The sequence below is a fragment of the Lissotriton vulgaris genome, chromosome 3_1 (assembly GCF_964263255.1).
Source record: "Lissotriton vulgaris chromosome 3_1, aLisVul1.2, whole genome shotgun sequence".
NCBI classification, from domain to species: Eukaryota; Metazoa; Chordata; class Amphibia; order Caudata; family Salamandridae; genus Lissotriton; species Lissotriton vulgaris.
This window is the reverse complement of record NC_141689.1, coordinates 387,797,365-387,811,232: the sequence shown is the minus strand read 5'-3', so window position 1 is coordinate 387,811,232 and position 13,868 is coordinate 387,797,365.

The window sequence follows — 13,868 nt, the reverse complement described above, 5'->3', positions numbered from 1 at the left end:
CCTAATCATGTACCAAATAATCTGCCTGATGTCGCAGAATAACAACTGGTGACATGCAAGTGTCAGGACAGAAATTACCATGAAGCAAACAATTAAACGTTATTGAAACAACACAGAAATGACATTAAGACACATGGCGGCTCCCCCAACACATTCCGTAGGTCACAGCCTGCAAGTAAAAAAAAATGATGAGAAGGAGTGTCCTGTGAACATCAAAGGACAGATAGAGAGCAAAGGAGAGAGAGCGAAGAAGAGAGGGGGGGAGAAAAAAAGAGAGAAAGAGAGAGGAGAGAGAGAGAGAGTGAAGAAGAGAGGGGGAGAGAGAGATAGAAGAGTGGGGGAGAGTGAGAGAGAGAGAAGAAGAGAGTGGGAGAGAGAGAGAGACGACCCTGTGCAACCATACCACACTGCTCACCTGCTGCCACCGGTGTGTCTCCAACCACTTGCCGGTACAGAAAGCAGCACACGAGGTCCACATCTGAGACAGCGCAATCATCTGAAACATAGACCAGAGACATAACTGGCACAGTACACACACTTGCACAAGACAACATCACCTGCCCCCCCATGCACACCCAGGCAGAGGCATGCCAGCCCCTCCCACCGTCCATCGAAGCATGCCCGCCCATGCACACACGGGCCTCACTCCTCACCTTCCACCAACAGCATGTAGCCTGTCGGTCCTATCACGTGCCGCTGCAAGCCACAAGGCTGGGCCCGCAGACATGGCACCCTCCGCAGCATGCATACACGCTGTGCTGGCCACCAGGTAACCTGTCTGGTGCTGGAACTATATTACACCATCGCATGATAAGAAACCAGTGCACCCAGCAACATCGTAGCCTGCACAGCCGCTCAGCCCAATGGGTGCCACTAACTCTGTGACCCCGGAAGCGGAGCCACAATACGGTAGGCCTGCTCAGGACGCTGGCGCAGCCTACACTGTGGTCCTTGCAAACAAAACAGGTGATGGACAGAATGTGGATCAATGTCACACATTCACCCCAGTCCAAAGATCTGGGCCCAAGTCCATCTTTTTTTTGCACTCTACACCACCCTGGGTTAGACAATGGCGATATGCAAATCAGCTCTGACCCTGTGCCCCATGGGAACAGTCCAGTCCGAACTACAAAAGCCATGTCCTTCCAGAACGGAATCAAGCATCCGAGGACCGGACCGGTTTCGAGGTAACACCTCTCATCAGCCCGGCTAGCTTGACTCCAGTGGTGTGGAGTGCCTGGGACCCACGTCTGAACATCCCCAGCGCACTTATGGCGGCAATTGCAAACAAAACAGGTGATGGACAGAATGTGGATCAATGTCACACATTCACCCCAGTCCAAAGATCTGGGCCCAAATCCATCGTTTTTTTGCACTCCACACCACCCTGGGTTAGACAATTGCGATATGCAAATCAGCTCTGACCCTGTGCCCCATGGGAACAGTCCAGTCCGAACTACAAAAGCCATGTCCTTCCCAGAACGGAATCAAGCACTGTGGTCCAGCAAGGCACACACGTTCTGGACAGTCCGGACCACCAGGACGGGCCATCATCGCAGGCTTCACACCCGCTCAGCAGCTCAAGGTGCTAATGACTCAGAGCACCGTAAGTCGCCGCCCCATGGCGGGGTGCCTGTGCCGGCCGCAATGGAACGTCTGCCACAAACCCTGTCCAACCACAGTCAGCGTCCCGTGGCGTGTTGCCTGTGCAGGCTGCTCTGCAGCGACTGCCACAAACCCTGTCCAACCCCAGTTCATGCCACGTGGTGGTAGGCCAGTGCAGGCTGCAATACAGCGACTGCCACAAACCCTGTGCAAACCCAGTCAGGGCCACGTGAAGGTAGGCCCCTGCCGGCCGCAAGGCCTCTGGTCGGCAATCCAGTCAACACCGGCAGCAGGATATGTTACATCGTCGCCCCCTTATATTTGCATGGTCACATAGCCTGTGACGCCTGTGTCGGGTGGGTGTGGTGTGTGTTCAAACCTGCCTTCTGGTGGCTATGACATGCTGACAACTAGACCAGTGACCTGCACACCAGCAAGTATGGCTGCGACGACGACCCCCCTTGGCAGCGTGAGCGGAGTGGACTGGCCTGCCGTATGCCGAAACATGGTAGGGTTTCGGAAAATGACTTGTGGGCACTGGGCGTGGTTCAGTTCATGTCCGAACTAGAAAGTGGCACAGGATGCGCATCATTGACGCCAGGGAAATCACTGTCCCTACATTCATCCACACATACATACATGATCGAGGAAATCAATCAATAAATCAAATAATGACATTTATAAAGTGCACTACATACCCGTGAGGGTCTCAAGGTAGGGGGGGTCTTGGGTCTGCCGTAGGTTGGTGGAGAGGGTGTTCCAGGTCTTGGAGGTGAGGTGGGAGAAGGATCTGCCGCTGACGGTCGTTCTTTGGATGTGGGGGACAGAGGCGAGGGAGAGGCTGGTAGAGCGGAGCTGGCGGGTGGGGGAGTAGAAGTTGAGTAGTCTGTTGAGGTATACTGGGCCGGTCTTGTGGAGAGCTTTGTGTGCGTGGATGAGGAGCTTGAAGGTTATCTTCTTGTTGATGGGGAGCCAGTGCAGGTCTTTCAGGTGGGGTGTTATGTGGCTGCGGCAAGGGATGTCGAGGATCAGATGTGCCGAGGCCTTCTGGATGCGTTGCAATCATCTCAGGAGCTTGGCCAATGTTCCTGCATAGAGGGCGTTTCCGTAGTCCAGCCTGCTGGTGACGAGGGCCTGGGTGACTGTTCTTCTCGTCTTGGTGGTGATCCACTTGAAGATTCTGCAGAGCATTTGAGGTTGTTGAAGCAGGATGAGGAGATGACGTTGACCTGCTTGGTCATGGAGAGGGTGGAGTCGTGGATGACCCCCAGGGTGCGTGCGTGGTCGGTGGGTGTTGTGGCTGTTCCTAGGGTTGTCGGCCACCAGGAGTCGTCCCAGGCTGAAGGGGTGGGGCCGAGGATGAGTACCTCTGTCTTGTCCGGGTTCAACTTCAGCCTCTGTTCCTCATCCATTTGGTGATGCCCTTCATTCCTTCGTGAAGGTTGGTTTTGGTGATGTGAGGGTCTTTGGTGGGAGAGATGATCAGCTGGTTGTCGTCGGCGTAGGAGATGATGTTGAGGTTGTGCAGAATGTGGAATGTGGAATGTGGCGACGTGAGCGAGCGGTGCCACGAAAGAAATGACACAGCAATGCATCACTGGATGTTTATTGCAAATCCAGTGCTTTTGCGCAGCTGGAGCGGTACAGGGCAATGCCGAGTACACCACACTGTCTGTGCCCATGGAGGGCCATCCAGAGTCCATCAGTGGAAGACAAGTACTGCAGAAGAGGAGGGGTGCAGTCCACAGTCTGGACACCATGTCATTGATCATCAAACTGGATATGGTGGTCCATGTCACTATCCAAGGTGAGTGCATGTGAGTGAATCGGGGGTCAGTGGAAGGTCATGTGGCCATGTGCGGGACCAACCAGGAACAGGCCAGGTGGTGGAAATATATGCTACTGAGCCCTTCTGATCACAAGCCCATCAATGTCCTCGTCCCCAGATAAGTGCCCTGCCCCACCTGGAGGTGTTGCTGTACCAGCTGTGGCACTGTGTAACACTGTCACCTCAGGTGCCAGAGGTGGGCGTCCTGCCACATTGTGTGGCACTGTCACCTCAGGTGCCGGAGGTGGATTGTCGGCCACACTGTGTGGAACTGTCACCTCAGGTGCCAGAGGTTGTCTTTCTGCCACACTGTGTGGCACAGACACCTCAAGTGCCGGAGTTGGATTTTCTGCTGCACTCTGTGGCACTATCTCCTCTGGTGCTGGAATGGTTAGGCCTGCCACACAGGGAGGCATAGCCACACCAGGGGGTAGAGATGTGGATGGTGTGGGGGCAGCGACATTCAACAATGCCACGCTTTGTGTCAGCAATGCCATGATGAGAATCTGCAGGGCATGGTAGATCCCTGCAACATTCCGCTGATGTACAGCGGTGGCTGCCATCCTTTCCGCCTACATCCGCACCCTGTCCTCCCTGAGCCTCCGCATGTGTGCCAGCTCATGGCTGGTATCGCTGGAGCCACTCTGAGCAGACAGGTGTTCTTCTCTCTGCATCATGTCTCCAGCGATGTCAGTCAGAGCTCATTAGAGACCATGGAGCTGGGCTACACACCCAAGGATAGCTTCAAGATTGGTTACCATGTTGCTGAAGCCCAACCCCACCTGTTCTGCGTTGTCCCTCTGGACCTCTAGCACACGGCGTTGGAAGGCCATGTGTTGTCCGACCTGAGGGGACCCTGGCACCCACACATGACAAAGAGTTTGCCAGCCACAAGTTTAAAACCCACCTAGAGCTGTTCACCCAACTCCACCTGGCAGCCCCACACATGTTGTTGGAGCTCCATGTATTGGTCGAGGGGTGCTGGGAGACAGCCGTGGTGGTGTGTGTTTCCTGCTGTGCGGTCTTCGCAGGTGGTGGACTCACCTCGGGTCAGCTGGCCTGTCCTGCTCCTGGGGATCGGGTGCAGAGGCTTTCTATTACCTGTTGGAGGGTGTCTTGGCATATGTGCAGGTTGTCCTCTTCATCATCAATGATGTGAAGTGTGGTGTGCCCTGCAGGTGGTGGTGTGTGTCCCTCTGCAATGTGAAAGGGGAGATGCAGGTTAACAGAGTTACATATGTATGTTGAGGATTTGCAGATGTTTCAATTCAGACTTCATGCCAATGTACATTGTCACTGTTTTGGTGGAGCTGGCTATTTGATGGCAGTCACTGTGTTTTTCGACTACATGACAGATGTGTGGTAGTACCCGTGCATTATCATCACACAGTGTCAGGCAATGACAGATGTGAGTGGACAGTTACTATGCACATGCGGGACCTGTTGTGAGCCGTGTCCTATGGTGTTGCACTTTGTACCTCATTGCCGTCATTACTGATGTTCTGTGATTGCTATGTGTGTGTGCTGCATTGTTGGGGAGTTGCCCTGTAGCTCTGATTTCGTGTAGCCTTCTCCCTTTGAGGTGGAGTGCCTTTGAAATGCTTTTCGGGGCATGATTTGTTTTTGACTTGGGTCATATGTGCTTGCAGACAGATTTTGTGGCCTGGTACATTGTTCGTCTGCTGCGTGTATGGTACGGCATGGGTTATTTGTGCACGAGGACATGCCAGGGTGTAACCTGCTCCTTTATGGATGTGATCCGCACTGGGCTACCTCCATATCGATTCGTGGGCTGCCACCATACTATCGGGCATGCAGTGTTACTTGCTTAGTCAGAGTGGGTCACAGAGCCGTTGCTTTGCTGGATTCAGCACATGTGCACGGGTCGGTTGTGATTTTGGTAATATGGAGGGGGGCCCCTTTGTGCACATTGTGGATGGGGGCCTACTTGGCGTTTGCTGCAGTGTGCCATGGCTATCAGTGACGTGTTCCACGATCATTGTGGGTGTGCAGTGTGCTACACATAATTGTGTATGTGTGCCATTGTGCCCATCCCCCCAGTCCCTGGTCGTTACTCACCCTGTTGCTGTTGGGTCCGGTCGTATCGTGCTGTGTCCAAGCCCATAATGCCTGCCGCCGTCTCCACACTGCTGACTGTGGCCACCATTTCCTCCAGCTCATCAATCTCCTCCTGTGTCGCAGGACTCCCACCTCCAGTAGCCCTTGCTGCCTCCCTGTTGGCGGAGAGCTTCTCCTTTGTTTGGCTGTGCCAGTGCCTCTTTACCTCCTCCAGGGACCTCCGCGACACTCCGACTGCATTGAAGTTGGTGACAATGTCCTGCCACATTTCTGTTTGGGTTGCCAGTGCAGCAGTGGTGCCGAACAGTTGTTGATGGTGTTCTATCACAGCGCAGTTTGAATTATTTTTTCTTTCTTTTATAGTGCATTTTCCCGCCAGATGCGTGGGGTTTGCAGGCCTGTGGCTGTTTTTTTCTGATTTTTGTACCGCGATTGGCGTCATCACATGTTTTTTTTGCGTCCGCGTTTCACATTTATGCGGTGTGGTGTTGATTTTCACGCTGACATTTGACACGTTATCTGATGGCTATCGGATGTTTCTGCCTTGTTGTGAATTCCACGTTGACACAGGTTATTTTCCCGCAATAATAGGCTGTGATGTTGAAAGTTGCATTACGCTACTCTTACGGTAGTTATCAAACGTTCTTGTGAATATACCCCCAAGTGTGTTACAAGTAAGAAGCAAGCCCATTGATTACAAGAACACAAGTGGAAACTTTACAGAAAGTTCCCATAGGCTTAGGTGACAGCTTTCACCATGGTTTTAACATTAGCTAAGGAAAGAAAGCTTTTGAGGCCTAAATGGAATATGGCTGATTCACAGAAATATCAATATTATTAAATATCACACATTTAAAATGCTTGACGTTTTCATGTTAATCAAATGCATTGCTCTCATGTAATACAAGTCAGTATTAAGCACTACTAAACCTTTTTCGTCTTTCACGTGGTGCATCAGTATTATTTTTGGATGTTGCCATGTGCATTTCTTTTCAACAGACTACTTTTCAATGCACAGTGCATGTATTCTTTAAATACGTGAAGAAAAAAACCTCTAAGATTCTATGTCAGTTCTCTGTTAATTGCATTCTCTACACTTAATCAATTTAAATATGTATGTTCCATTTCAGTCAAATGTGTTACATTAATTTTAATGCACATTAAATTATTGTCATTATAAAACTCTTGAAGTTACTTTTTTTTATTTTCATCTCATAAACACGTAAATACATTTGTATGGAATTGTCATTTTTCAACATAGCTTTTCATTATCATGTCATCATTTTCTAACATTCTGCATGCTTTTATGATGCAGTATGTGAATCATGACTTAGCAGTTGTGTTTTCTCTCAGTAGTTGAACATATTATTGTGCTGTCTCATCCATTTAACAAGTGTCAAAAATACATTTCTTAGGTAGAAATTGGTAAAGATAAATGCAAAATAACATCCACACTCTATCAACATAAAGCAGAGAGCATTCACCTTTCTTTGCCCATCTTAAGCCTTGGACAAGATCCACTTGGGATCCACTTGTTTTCACATCCTTAGCAAAGCCGGAAAAAGGAAAAAAAAGGAAAAGCCATGTGTGCAGCAGTTTGTGTCTAATTTCGTAACATTTATTCAGTGAGATATATAGTTACATTAGAAGATAGCATGAAGTCTCATCATTTTCAAACCAGGACCATTGATCTTTTTGGTGCTGTTACATCATGAAACAGCTGCATTTCTCTCCAGAGGAACATGATGTACCCGGATGCTGGTATTTTGATATTACCCATGACAGTTGATGATTTTTCATCGACTATTTATTTTGGGAATACAATTCATAAGTGTCTAAAAATAGCCTGCTTCCTCTTTAATTGCTGCTGTTCGTGTATGAATGCAAGCGTCTCGATCAGAGCTTCAGCAAGGCTGCTGCTTTGAGTGGCCATTGGTCCACGAATGGCGAAACATGCAGCCCAACTCCCATGTGACTAGTGACTTAAATGTCAGACCTTGGATAATGTCAGACCTTGGCAAGAACATTCTATTGTCCTTCACGTTGTTGTTAGAGAATATTGAACAATTGTGATGGATTTTCACGCAAATGAGTGTAATTTAAAGGTAAGTCTTAGAGCACAATTCGGAGTGGAGAAGTGTGGCTCAATGGTTAGAGTGGCAGACCCTGATGCAGAGGTCTGGCCCGGGACCAGGGTTCAATTACCCTCCTTGGTGGGTCTTAGGCTCAAAATTCCACGGACCTGATAATTCTCGCCTCGGTGCCTATTCCAATCATGGAGTCCTACTCTGCAACTCTGGGCAATAGCTTGCTTAATCTCCACAACAGCCCCCACAAGGCTAAGGATCCCCTCACAGGGAAAGCCTGGATGGGTTCCACAGTGGAATTCGTACACACGCCTTGGGACCCTTGCCGGTGAGTAGTGTGTTATACAAGTATCAATTTTACACAATTCGGATGAGTGTGCAACCCTAACATTCATGCTAAAGTGTAGTAGTGCTCAGATTACTTGCCAGTAATCTTTATAACTCTGAGTTGTCCTTACTCGTCCCATTACATTCCAAGGGGCATATTATCAAGGACGGTGTTGAGAATTCCAATAGAAGTCCATTTTCTGGTGTGAACATGGGCTTCTATTGGAATTCTCCAGGGAATATTATCAATCCCATTATCGCCGCTTTAGCAGCAGTTTTCCGCCGCTAAACCGACTATAATTTTAACACCGTTCTTGATAATATGACTCCTATTGAGTATGCCAATTCTCTCCCAGGAGTTCACCACTGTCAAGCAGTCTATTATTATTAATGCTCCGAATAGTCTCTCATAAATTCAGTTTCTCATCAGAACACCAGCCCCTTTCTGCTTATATAAAGCTTTAAGCGAAGACTGATGAAGGAGTCAAAGTGGGGTGGAGGAAAATAAGTAATAGGACACGTAAGGAATAATCGGAGTCATAAAGATTACTGGTAAGGAATCTAAGCATTACCTCTTCTTCCTTCGCCCTTGTCCCTTTCCTTACTAATCAATGTCAGTCCAAGTAAAACCCCACTCAGCAGAAATAACAACTTCATACCTGTGCTTTTTGGGAAGAATTGTATTAACATTCACCCCATCTGTTAATTCCCACAAGTAGTGGGCATTTCTTTCACTAAAGCAACATAAATGAAAGACACACACAAAAAGGAACAGATAACCATATGTGTAAAAGAATCAGATGAGAGAGAAACTATTAACCTGACATTGAGCCTAAAATAAGCTGAGAACCAAAGGGTAACTCCGAAGTCTGAAAGCTACTAATACAAAATAAAAGTTGGAGATGACCAAGTGGTAGCATTACGATTTTGTGTTTAGTGTTTGCAAGTTTCAGCCAAAAGTAAACTGTTTTTTTTTAATAAAGAGTACTCTGTTGAAGAAGACTAGTATGAAAAACAGATTCCAACCAGAAATGTTATTACTTGATTCCCCTGCATAGGGAAACATAAGGATCTATGGGGCATATTATCAAGAACGGCAATAAAATTATTGCTGTTGTAGCATCAGGAAACTGCCACTAAAACGGCGATAATGGGCTTGATAATATGTCCGTGTGACTTCCCATAGCAGCCCAGGTTCTGGTGTTAACCTGGGCTGCTATGGGAATTCACAAGGGTACATTATCAAGCCCATTATCGCCGTTCTTGATAATATGCCCCATATTTACTTTGATCTACCTCATCCCTAAGTCATGGAACGACCTCCCCCGCCACCCATGCACCTCCCCATCATTAGAGGACTTAAGGAAGAAACTCAAGACTTGTTCTTCGATCAGCATGGCCATCAGACCAAAGCTCACGAAACCTCAGCGCCTGGAGACCCCCAAGGTGACAAGTCATGCTTTAAAAGATCTAATGGTTGATTGATTGATGGCACAAAATTATATGAATGAATGCAAAGCATTTCACTGCAGCCGTAAATGGGTTAGGTTCAGCGCAGGCACTCAAAAGTACTGATACAAATCTTGATCCACTAAGGTAGCCAAGCTGGGTTTTACATTAAAACCAACCTCCTATTTCAAGCAGGTGCCTCGAATCAAAAAGGAAGGATTTTAAGTATGCTGCAGTGCGCAGCAGGTATCCAATGCATAGGGAACTTCAGTGTTTATCTATAAACAGGAATTTGTACTGAAAAGATAGGCTTCCAGTAAAAAATTATATGCTAGACAGCACAGTTGTTACTGCACCATGTTGTAAGGCTGTGCATCACAAAAGACAGCTTTCTATGGGTGCATGTAACAAGAGGGAGAGAGAGGACTAGTTAGCTAGTCCGAGTCCCCGAGGGTTTATATGTGATTAAACAAAGAGGACTAGTTTAAGTTGACCAAAGTGTTACAGTACTCAAATTAGTTCTGTCACGGGCACCTTGTTGGTGTATTCATGAAGCCCTCACCCACCAACCTAGTTGGTGGCATGCTTCATCATCGGGCCCACCCAGTGACACCTAGTATGTCCCGGGTGAGCTACGATGCCTGATTACAGCGGAGCTGGTATATTGCTGAGAGTGCAGTGAGGTTGGGTGAGTTGTGATTTAAAACGGCTTGGTGGTGGTCCCAGTACCCGAGGGTAAATTCAATTTTAATAACTGGGCCGTCACCAGCGGTTAAAAGTAAGGCTACAGGACGCGTGAGGGTGGCGAGTTACTGCCCCCTGCGTCCTTCAGATGGTCGACATGTTTCAGCCAGTGCCTTAGAGTATTCTGGCTTTCCTCAGGACCGTTTTTTAAAAAGGTGTGGTGTAATAAAACAGACTTAGTGTTGTGGTACAGACTATGTGATACACTCACTAAGGCGTTTTTCTATATGTGAGAGGGGGATTCCCTTCTCATGCATACGCTTTGGGTTATTAGCCAAGTGCCTGCCTTGTACCTGTAGTCCCGCCGTCGTCCTCCACCATACACCAACAAGGTGCCCGTGATAGAACTAATTTGAGTACTGTAACACTTTGGTCAACTTAAGCTAGTCCTCTTTGTTTAATCACAGCTTTCTATGAGTGCCACTGCAGTGGATGACACCAGTAGCAGAGCAATCTTACTATGGCGGGGGGACCTCGGCGGACGTAAACACCGTCCGCCGCTTTTCCGCCCCGGTCGCCTTGCGGCTGGGGTGGAAAATGTTTAATATGGTGGCTGTGTCTATGAGACACCGCCAGCCATATTATGATGGGCTTCCTGACATGCTTATCAGTGGCGGCATGCGGAGACTCCCTGCAGTGGCCCATTGCGGGCCCCCTGGGAGTCCGGGGGTTGGGGGGTGCACATGGGGGGTACCTATGGTTCCCCCCACATTTCCAAGTAAAACATGGCAGGCACCGCACGGTGCCTGTCATGTTGTGCTTTGAAATGCACAACGTGCATTTTTACCATTGTGGCGGGTGGCGCTTTCTGCAACGCCCGCAGCAATGGTAAAAATACAGGGTTCGCCCGCCAGTGTGGTGGGCGCATCCTAATGCCAATGGCGGGACCGCCGCTCCTATGGCGGGCGGTCCTGTTTTGCACGAGGATGGCAGGCGGGCAAAGTCGCCATCCTAATGGGGGCCAATGTGTCTTTTGAATGTAATTTCCCATTTTTTACATTTGTTTCTTCCTAAACTTTTTTCTGGTTGAGGCATGCTTTGTACTTTTCACAATCTGCACACTGTTTCTAGGCTTTGAAAGTCTTTTAATAAATTCTTTTGTTCTCTTACCGCAAGACTTATTCTATTTCCCCACATGTTGTTGGTCATCCAATACTTGTTGTTGAATTTTCTTCAATTAATAGTCATTTTTCCGTTGTTTACTCTTTTCTGTTTGTTAAGTCATGATAAGTCTATTTTGATGATGATATACAATATCTGTAAAAAATAAATATATATAAAATTATTTTAATGAATCTATACAATAGACTATTCTAATACTAAGCAAACACATTGTACATAAATACCATTTAAATACTTCCTTTTGTAATCACGATTAATTTACTGAAGTACGCAGGTACTAATTAAATAATTGTTAGAATGAATACGTTTTTTACAAATGCATACACAGTAAATGAGTACGTAGAGTACTAGTAATTTACAGTAAGTATGGGCGGAAAATTCGTTCCGCTCGCGGAATCTTTGGATTTTCCGCGATTTCGCGATCCGCGAATCGCACAAAATCGCGGGAAAATCTGCAAATCCGTGAGTGGGACGAATTTTGCTCAGGAGGCACTTACAGGGTTTCAGCAGGTGCCCAAGTTGAAGATAATTTCTTTGTAACCATTTACAAAATGCGTCCTTCAGATGGACGACATGTTTCAGCCAGTGCCTTAGAGTATTCTGGCTTTCCTCAGGACCGTTTTTTAAAAAGGTGTGGTGTAATAAAACAGACTTAGTGTTGTGGTACAGACTATGTGATACACTCACTAAGGCGTTTTTCTATATGTGAGAGGGGGATTCCCTTCTCATGCATACGCTTTGGGTTATTAGCCAAGGCTTCCTGGAGGGAAGCGGTAAGGGGATGACCAGTCTTTCTGGTCAGTGCCTGCCTTGTACCTGTAGTCCCGCCGTCGTCCTCCAACATACACCAACAAGGTGCCCGTGACAGAACTAATTTGAGTACTGTAACACTTTGGTCAACTTAAGCTAGTCATCTTTGTTTAATCACAGCTTTCTATGAGTTCCACTGCAGGGGATGACACCAGTAGCAGAGCAATCTTACGAGATATGATGCTTACTTTTGGCCTTCATAAAATTGATTGGTTTATCTAGTGATCGAATTCTGTTTAAAACTAAAATGAATAATTTCCTTTTTAATTCAAAAGCCTTCTCAACAATAATTTCCATTTCTTCCTTCATTTTATAAAAATTGTGCTGTTCTTTTGTATTTCTTCACATCTTTCAACAAATTAAAAACACCTCTATTGTAAAACATCTTCTTTCTTATTTCTTTATTCTGACTCTGCCTCCTTTTACCATACATTGGGGCCCATTACGATGTCGGGCGGATCGCCACCCCCATGGTGGCGGTGGCATATCCGCCTGACATTAATGTCCGCCCGCCACCCTTTTCCCCCTGTCATATTACTATGGCGGGGGGACCGCGGCGGACGTAAACACCGTCCGCCGCTTTTCCGCCCCGGTCGCCTAGCGGCCGGGGCGGAAAATGTTGAATATGGTGGCTGTGTCTATGAGACACCGCCAGCCATATTATGATGGGCTTCCTGACATGCTTTTCAGTGGCGGCATGCGGAGACTCCCTGCAGGGGCCCATTGCAGGCCCCCTGGGAGTCCGGGGGTTGGGGGGGTGCACATGGGGGGTACCTATGGTACCCCCCACATTTCAAAGTGAAACATGGCAGGCACCGCACGGTGCCTGTCATGTTGTGCTTTGAAATGCACAACGTGCATTTTTACCATTGTGGCGGGTGACGCTTTCTGCACCGCCCGCAGCAATGGTAAAAATACAGGGTTTGCCCGCCAGTGTGGTGGGCGCATCCTAATGCCAATGGCGGGACCGCCGCTCCTATGGTGGGCGGTCCTGTTTTGCACGAGGATGGCAGGCGGGCAAAGTCCGCCCGCCATCCTAATGGGGGCCAATGTGTCTTTTGAATGTAATTTCCCATTTTTTACATTTGTTTCTTCCTATACTTTTTTCTGGTTGAGGCATGCTTTGTACTTTTCACAATCTGCACACTGTTTCTAGGCTTTCAAAGTCTTTTAATAAATTCTTTTGTTCTCTTAACGCAAGACTAATTCTATTTCCCCACATGTTGTTGGTCATCCAATACTTGTTGTTGAATTTTCTTCAATTAATAGTCATTTTTCCGTTGTTTCCTCTTTTCTGTTTGTTAAGTCATGATAAGTCTATTTTGATGATGATATACAATATCTGTAAAAAAATAAATATATATAAAATTATTTTAATGAATCTATACAATCGACTATTCTATTACTAAACAAACACATTGTACATAAATACCATTTAAATACTTCCTTTTGTAATCACGATTAATTTACTGAAGTACACAGTTACTAATTGAATAATGATTAGAATGAATACGTTTCTTACAAATGCATACACAGTAAATGAGTACGTAGAGTTCTAGTAGTTTACAGTAAGTATGGGCGGAAAATTCGCTCTGCTCGCGGAATCTGCGGATTTTCTGCGATTTTGCAATCCACGAATCGCACGAAATCGCGGGAAAATCCGAGTGGGACGAATTTTGCTCAGGAAGCACTTACAGGGTTACAGCAGGTGCCCAAGTTGAAGATAATTTCTTTGTAACCATTTACAAAATGGTTACAAAGAAATTAACTTCAACTTGCGCACCTGCTCTAACCCTGTAAGTGCTTCCTGAGCGGCG